The sequence below is a fragment of the Benincasa hispida genome, chromosome 9 (assembly GCF_027475165.1).
Source record: "Benincasa hispida cultivar pf3 chromosome 9, pf3_genome.v1.1, whole genome shotgun sequence".
NCBI lineage: Eukaryota > Viridiplantae > Streptophyta > Magnoliopsida > Cucurbitales > Cucurbitaceae > Benincasa > Benincasa hispida.
This window is the reverse complement of record NC_143486.1, coordinates 36,739,592-36,747,405: the sequence shown is the minus strand read 5'-3', so window position 1 is coordinate 36,747,405 and position 7,814 is coordinate 36,739,592. Positions and strand designations below refer to the sequence as shown.

The following is a 7,814-nucleotide window of genomic DNA, read 5'->3' as shown; positions in this document are numbered from 1 at the left end:
TATGGAAATCTCTATCCCATTTCCTTGTCTGAGGGAAGAACTAGCTGACTCTTAATACAGAATGCTTTAGAAAGTGCAGTAATTTAAGTGATCTATAAATTAAAGAAGTTTTATGGAAGGGGTGGAACATAGTTGAATTGGCATAGTCTGATTTTTATGGTACACAAAGTTTATGTCTATTTAAGACATTAAAATTTTAGAAGTGTTTGGTTAAAATACTCAATTTAATTTTAAGATTTTTATATAACAGGTGTCAAATGAATTTAAATTTTTTTAAAATTAATTGATCCATTGGATTTAAATTTAAAATTTATGTATAATAAAATTTGAAACTTTTAATTTTGTGAGGATTACTACATTTATAATTGAAAAGGATTACGAATCAAATAAATACAACATTTAAGGCTATTTATGGTGTAAAATTAGTATTTGGTGTGTGGTTATTATAAGAGTAATTATTTCAAAGATAAAATTAGAATATTTTTAAGTATGGGAAAATATTTGTAAATTGATTCAATTTTTTTTACTGGTTTGTAACTACGTGCGTTGCATAAGTTTAAAAAGAAAACCTAATTATAAAAATTTAATAATATAACTTTAATTTATGAGCAAGAGAATATTTTTCTTAAATAAGTCAAGAAGAAACATTTATAATAATTTTGGAAGTTCGGTGAGGAAAACTAACCATTAATTTAATAGAGTATAAAATGTATTATAAAAGAATGTATAAATTAAACATGTAAAAAAGAATATGTAAACTAAAATATTTTGCATTATTTTTTAAAAAATTCTTTATAATTATCATCTTAGTAAAAATTCTTTATATTTTGTTTTAATCGGATGATTTTGATTATCTTCCTAATTTTGAGTTTCAATATGAATAAAATTATTATTATTTATTTTAAAGTTTGTGATCGGGTCACTTAGTTAAAAAAAAATGTATTTGATATTTGATTTAGATTATTTGATTATTCTCTTAATTTTGTACTACTTTTTCTTAAATTTCATGATAGTTATAACTCGTAACCATTTTTTTTAATTTTGAAGATTTGATTATCTTCTTAATTTCAAATTTGATTTAATCAAGATTTCTTTTTAAATTTCATGATAATCCATTCTTTTTTAAAAAAAAAAAAAAAAACTTTTTATTGGATGATTTCATTATCCTCTTATTTTTAAACTTTAAATTAAACCAAAATAATAATTATTTTTTTTAAATTTCGTGATAATTATCTCTTTTAGTTATTTTTTGTTTTTTATTATTTGATTATCTTGTTAATTTTAATCTTTAATATAAACCACTATTTTTCTAAACTTTAAATTAAATTAAAATACTTTTTTATTTTTTATTTATTCTGGATAGGATGATTTCATTATTTTCTTAAATTTTAAAATTTTATTTAAACCAAAGTATTGTTATTTTTTATTATAATTTAACTATATTAATTTTTTTAAGTTGATTTGGATGATGTGATCATCCTTTTAATTTCAAACTTTAATTAAAATAAATTATTACTTTTTATATTTTTGTATAAAATTTAATAATGATTATTTCTTTATTATACTCCTAATTTCAATTTTTTTTCAAATTTTAGTTTCAACAAGAATATATTTTTTTCCATGCAAATGGAAACTCTAAAAACTTAAATCTCTTTTGATTTGCAACGATTTCTTCTTAATTTTAAACTTTATTTCAAATTTTTATGAATTGATGTGTACTTACAAAAAATCTGAAGAGAGAAAATAAAAACAAAAAAAGTGTAAACTCTTAAACTCATTGGTGTGTATTTACAAAAATTAAATAATGAAAAACTAAAAAAATATTAAAACAATCACTTTGTCGGCTTCTAAATTACTTAAACTTTGAAAATTTTCTTGAACCTCAAAAGCAATGTCTTTTCTCTACTCTCTTCACTATGTGAGGATTAGTAGGTGAAACCGCTGCTTGTATAGAAAAAAAAACTACAAAAGCATATTTAAATGTTACATTGAATCACTCTCTATGTTTTTACAAAATTGAAAAGTGAAAAAATTTAAAAAAATATGACATGGGTTAAACAAAAAAAGGGAGAGAAGCAATATCTTCCTATAGAAGATATAGATACTTGAAACAGAGAAATTAAACTTCTTAAAGAAAGAAAAGAAACATTAGCAAAGATGTTGCTATTAATGAAATTAAAAAAATATATATTAGAAAGAACCGGTTAACAAAATTAAAAAACAAAAGAAAAAAGAAAAGAGAGAGAAGATTCCTGATAGAAAATGTGAGATTGAAATTAACTACTTATAGAAAAAAAATTAGATCTCAAATCATAATTTGATTTTATTTTTTTTTAAATATTTAATATGAAGTAGAGATTATTAGAGATAAAATGTGATATTTTTAATAAAAAAAAATCGTGAATAAGAGATTAGAGGATAAAATGTAGTTTTTTTTAACCTTTATTAAACTTGGAGTAGATATTAGAGAAAAAAATGTGATTTAAAAAGAATCGTGAATAAGAAATTAGTGGATAAAATACTTTCTCTTTATTTAATATTTAATGTAATGTAGATATTAGAGATAAAATGAAATTTTTTTTTAATGATTTACATGTAAAATTACGTAAAATATCCCAATGACCATCGAGTAAAAGGGGCAAAAGGGGAAATCAAATATTTCTCCCTCGTAGCCCCTTTTAGATAGAATAGATTTGAAAACAACTCTTATTAATTATAATATGTTGGATTATAATAGTATGTATTTGGGGAGCATATTATTTTAGTTTGAGATCAAAAAGTCTGTGTTTAGAGTGCAAATTATTTTAGTTTGAGTTTACGGTTTATGTGTTAGGGTTGTTGATTGTTCAAGATGAACTTCCTTAGTATGAGTTTAGCATTAAGTTATCTTTTTTCTTTTTTTTTTTTTTTTTAAATTATACAAGTACTATTACCTTAAATATCATATTCTCTAAAAATAAAAAATATTTGTTCCACCAATATTTGAAAATGAGTTACATTTTGAAGTTATGTCATTTCTCATTCATTTTGTCATTTTGGAATGTACCAATAGGTTTAAACATACACAAAATTGTTGGTTGGTGAGTTGGTCGCATAGGTGGTTATTGGAGGTGGTCATTAGAATTGACCGTCGAAGGTAGTCGTCGGAGGTGGTTTGTTGCCAAAATTGGGCTTCATAGGTGATCTTAATTGGAGTTGACTACTAGAGTAATCGTCCTAGTTGGCCAAATATAGATAGTCATGGGAGTTGGCCGCTAGAGGTGGTCGTCGAAATTAGCTGCTAGAGATAGTTGTCAGAATTGGTCGTTGGAGTCATTGGGAACATTAGAGAGATAAAAAGTTGTTATATTAACTACTAAGTTATAAATAATAGTGTGCTACAATGCTAGCATAGCACAATGTGGATTAAAATAACATTTATTCTCGTTTTCATAATACACGCTCCAAACACTTTGTGCTTATTATAGTCAACTCAATGCATTTTAAGTTTTCAACTAAAAAACGAAATTTGTAATTTAACTTTTATTTATTAATTTACCTTTTATGGGTCTCTCTCATTGATGTAATTGACGAACTGGTCTTAAATAGTATTAGAAAAGAAGACTTACTATAAAATATGGATATGGCTTTTGATATATTAGAGTTTTTTTTTCTCGTCGATCTAGATTCTAATTTAGAATTCTATTTCGAATTTACTTATAAAAAACAACATTTTAATGTTTTTAGCATATCTAAATTCTAAAATTTAAGATTTAATTATATTAAGAAAATGACATTTTGTTTAGAAAAGTAAAAACATTTAGAATTGTGGTACTTACATGTGTTGAATGAGAAATTTTGAACCAATCACAAATTGTCACGTCATTTACTAAATTAATGACGAAATTCCAAATAATTTAATTCGAGACTAATTAGAAGTTGACATTTGTCCCAAATTGAAGTTGCAGACATAAATTGGCGAAGTCCGATGATGCCACATGTTTCCTTCTTAACCGTTGGATTGAATAAAATTACTTCGATCTAATTTGATATTATTATTTGGGCTAAAAGTCCAATTTAGCCTATAAATAGGCTTAATTTGACCAAAATGTCAAATAAGACCCAAATCCAATTAGTCAGACCCATGGTCCGACCAAGCCCAAACCCATGAATTCCAACAAAGAACTCTATAAATAGAGGAGTTCTCCGCATTTGTAAAGGTCAGCAATTCTATACTCTAGAGAGCTTATAGAGAATTCTTTACAATCAGAAGACTCCTGGACTCTTAAAGCTAACCACACCTAAAGATTGAAGTCCTTCGAAGATACAAGCATCCTAAAGACTGAAGTCCTTTGAAGATGCAAGCATTCTGAAGACTGAATTCATTTGAAGTCCTTAGAAGATACAAGCAATTCTACATTTAGAGAGTCCAAAGAGAATTCATCAACAAGCAGAAGACTCCCAAGACTCTTAAAGCTGCACTCTTAGAAGATAGAAGACCCTTAAAGACTGAAGTCCTTCGGAGATACAAGTATTCTTCCAAGACTTCAACTCGATCATCACGCGCTTCATTTCCTCAAATCAAGCGTACGCATTCAACTGAGAGAGAATCAGAGGATCAAGTACTATAAATCGAACCACATCACATCAAATCAACTTCAACATCAACACCAACTTTTCAACTCCACGAAACAAGTTTCTCCGGAAGCCTCGTGCGAACACTAATCCTCCAAGAGGATTAACAAGCCCAAAGGCCGATCTTCCAAGAAAATCAACAAGTCCAAAAACCGATCATCCAAGAAGATCAACAAGCCCAAAGGCCGATCATCCAAGAAAATCAACAAGTTCAAAGACCGATCCTCCAAGAAGATCAACAAGCCTAAAGGTCGATCATCCAAGAAGATCATCAAGCCCAAAGGCCGATTATCCAAGAAGATCAACAAGCCCAAAAGTCGATCATCCAAGAAGATCAACAAGCCCAAAGACTGATCACCCAAGAAGATCAACAAGCCCAAAGGCCGATCACTCAAGAAGATCAACAAGCCCAAAGGTCGATCATCCAAGAAGATCAACAAGCCCAAAGGCCGATCGTTCAAGAAGATCAACTAGCTTAAAGTTTATACTTTATTTTGAAAGCATCAAAATACTGTGTATTAGAGATTGTACTCACATTCCACAAAATTAATACAAATAAAAAGTTCAAGTTCCACGAAATAAATTTCTATTGAAACCAATTGGCACGCCTGGTGGGACCTCTCTACCTCTCATCTCTCTCTCGTCATCCGAGTCAACAAATCTACAAATGGCACCAAAGAAAGTTGCATCCAAAGCTACTGTTGCAAGCAACACTTACATAAGCTTTGTCATCAAGGAGGAAATCTGGGGTCAGCTGATGGAATTTCCTAAAGGCGGGTTCGTCATCAGAGAAAATCCTTTGTTTGAAAACTATGCTTCTGTTACTGATCTATCAAAAAAAGAATCATATTTTGATGTAGTATCTGTCATGATGACTGATGTAACGACTGAGTCGACCATGGCAGAGATGGAGGTAAAGATAAATCTCCTAATGAAGGTTGTAGAGGGGCAAGATCATGAAATCGCTGATTTAAGAGATCAGATACATGCTCGAGATACTGCTGAATCAAGTCAATCCCTAACTACAAAAGCCAATGACAAAGGAAAGGCTGTCTTGCAGGAAAGTCAGCCACCACAATCTACCTCCATTGCCTCCCTGTCAGTTCAACAACTCCAGGATATGATCACAAACTCCATAAGAGCTCAGTACGGAGAACTGTTGCAAATTTTCTTTATGTACTCCAAGCCATACACCAAGAGAATCGACAACCTGAGAATGGCAGCTGGTTATCAACCTCCAAAATTCCAGCAGTTCGATGGAAAAGGCAATCCAAAACAACATGTTGCACACTTCATTGAAACCTACGAAAATGCAGGAACCAGAGAAGACATACTAGTCAAGCAGTTCGTCCGTACCTTGAAAGGAAATGCTTTCGATTGGTATACTGATTTGGAGCCAGAAGTGATTGACAGTTGGGAACAGCTAGAAAAGAAGTTCCTGAACTGCTTCTAAGTACAAGGCACACTGTTAGCATGATGGAGCTGATGAACACCAAACAGTGGAAGGGAGAGACAGACATCGATTACATCAACCGATGGAGAGCTTTAAGTCTGGATTGCAAATATAGACTTACTGAATTATCTGCAGTGGAGATGTGCACTCAAGGCATGCACTGGGAGCTTCTCTACATCCTACAAGGGATAAAACTTCGTACGTTTGAGGAGCTGGCAACATGCACTCATGATATGGAGCTGAGCATTGCCAACAGAGGAACTAAAGATTTCCTAGTCTCTGAAGGGAGAAAATACAAAAATGATGCCAAGGGCACTGAAAAGATTGTGGATAGTGCCACAAAAGAATCTATGGTCATTCATGTGACCCCGCTGAAATTTTCCTCCAAAGGAAAACAAACAAATTTTGAAAGAAGGCACAATGAGGGCGAGAAGCGTCGTCCAACTCTTAAAGAAAGGCAAGAGAAAGTTTATCCGTTTCCTGACTCTGATGTGGCAGATATGTTGGAGAAACTGCTAGAGAAGCAACTTATTCAGCTGCCGGAATGCAAGCGACCCGAACAAGCAGAAAAAATAGATGATCCTAACTACTATAAGTATCATTGGGTCGTTAGTCACCCAATTGAAAGGTGTTTCGTGCTGAAGAAACGAATTCTAAAGTTGGCTCGTGAAAAGAAGATTGAGTTAGATTTGGATGAAATAGCTCAGACAAATCACACTACAGTAGCGGCAACTTCAAGTGTCCCAACACTGTCTGTGTCCAATGCTCAAAGACAAAGCCTGATCCAGTTTGAAGCCTTTGAGCCTATAGTCGTTTGGTTCCAACAAGAGATTCAAACAACAAATTCCAAAAAGGAAGATGAGCTCGTTGGAGAGGACAACGAAGGGATGAGCTCGTTAGAGAGGACAACGAAGGGTGGATAGTTGTGACTCGTCGAAAAAGAAGATAGCCAAACTCCACCCAAAAAAAGTCACGTTCCTATCGAAGCTATAGAAGAAGAAACAAGACTCATAAAAATAAAGGTAAAAAGATGACACGAAAGCCTAAGCCTACTAAGAAAGAAGACAAGGACTTTCCTCAATTCCAACGGTCGTCAACTTCGGCAGAATTTCTCCTAATAAGCGTTCTCAATAATCATCCAGAGAAAGTATCATAAGTTATTACATGTCATACTATCAGCATAGTGGAAGTCGACAACAATCATATAATTGTCGAAGAAGTCAACGACTCAGAAGAAATGAAGCAAAAAACTTTTGTCTTCGATCGTATTAAACCTTCAAGTGCTCGATCTTCAGTCTTTCAAAGATTGAGTATGGCCACGGTAGGAGAAGAAGACCAATGTCCAACAACTACTTCTACTCGAACTTCAGCCTTCTAAAGGCTAAGTATATCCACATCAAAGAAAGATCGACCTTCAGCATCTACTTTTGATCGTCTCAAGACAACAAGAGATCAACATAAAGAAAGCATGAAAATCTTGAAGGCAACGTCATTCCATGAAGAAAACAACGGCAAAAAGATTCATAGTCATGTCTCTTCACGCATGAAGAAGAAATTTTCTATTGACATAAGTACAGAAGGTTCCTTGATAGTGAAGCCAAAACTCATCATATTGACGAATCCTACAAATGAAGAGGATGATCAAAACCATGATGAAATAAGAGCTTCTGAAGTTTAAATGAAGAAGCTCCTCATCGCAAGAGCCTAAACTGCATGATGTTCCTAGCCTACATGAGCTTAAAATGTG

General features: G+C 31.8%; 1 pseudogene; it reads left to right on the top strand.

Moving 5' to 3' along the window:
* Positions 1-3,970: 3,970 nt before the first annotated feature.
* LOC150033778 (uncharacterized) lies at positions 3,971-6,990 on the top strand (annotated as a pseudogene).
* The last annotated feature ends 824 nt before the right edge of the window (positions 6,991-7,814 follow it).